The sequence below is a fragment of the Lathyrus oleraceus genome, chromosome 1 (genome assembly GCF_024323335.1).
Source record: "Lathyrus oleraceus cultivar Zhongwan6 chromosome 1, CAAS_Psat_ZW6_1.0, whole genome shotgun sequence".
NCBI lineage: Eukaryota > Viridiplantae > Streptophyta > Magnoliopsida > Fabales > Fabaceae > Lathyrus > Lathyrus oleraceus.
Genome location: NC_066579.1, coordinates 71,576,639 through 71,577,476, shown reverse-complemented (window position 1 = coordinate 71,577,476; position 838 = coordinate 71,576,639). Strand labels below are relative to the sequence as shown.

The following is an 838-nucleotide window of genomic DNA, read 5'->3' as shown; positions in this document are numbered from 1 at the left end:
AGTTTACTTGCTCTGTTTGGATTCCAGTCAAGAGTTGACATTCCGCAGGAGTGTGGCCTTGGATTCCACAGACCTCGCAATTCTGAGTTATAGCAACCACGGCTGCTGGAGGCGATACGTTTAAACTTTCAATCTTCTGGACCAAAGCATCCACTTTTGCATTGACGTGATCAAGGTTACTTATCTCGTACATGCCAGTTTTCGGTTGAGGTTTTTCCACTGTTGTTCGTTCGGTTCCCCACTGATAGTGGTTTTGGGCCATGCTCTCGATAAGCTGGTAAGCATCAGCATAAGGTTTGTTCATTAGTGCACCACCTGCAGCGGCGTCTATTGTTAACCTTGTATTGTATAAGAGACCATTATAAAATGTGTGAATTACTAACCAGTCTTCCAAACCATGGTGTGGGCAAAGTCTCATCATGTCTTTGTATCTTTCCCATGCTTCGAAAAGAGACTCGTTGTCTTTCTGTTTAAATCCGTTTATCTGGGCTCTTAACATAGCTGTTTTGCTTGGTGGAAAATATCGGGCAAGAAAAACTTTCTTCAACTCGTTCCATGTGGTGACTGAGTTGGAAGGAAGAGATTGAAGCCATCTTCTAGCGCTATCTCTTAATGAGAAAGGAAAAAGACGAAGTCGAATTGCCTCTGAAGTGACACCATTAGCTTTAACAGTATCAGCGTATTGGACAAATACGGATAAATGAAGGTTTGGATCTTCGGTAAGATTTCCAGAGAATTGGTTCTGTTGCACAGCCTGCAACAACGAAGGTTTAAGTTCAAAGTTGTTTGCTTCGATTGCGGGCGGAGCAATACTTGAATGCGGTTCATCTTGCGATGG

The 838-nt window shown here is 43.1% G+C and overlaps 1 pseudogene; it reads left to right on the top strand.

The window, feature by feature from the left end:
- The first annotated feature begins 392 nt into the window (after window positions 1-392).
- LOC127116390 (uncharacterized) lies at window positions 393-492 on the top strand (annotated as a pseudogene).
- The last annotated feature ends 346 nt before the right edge of the window (window positions 493-838 follow it).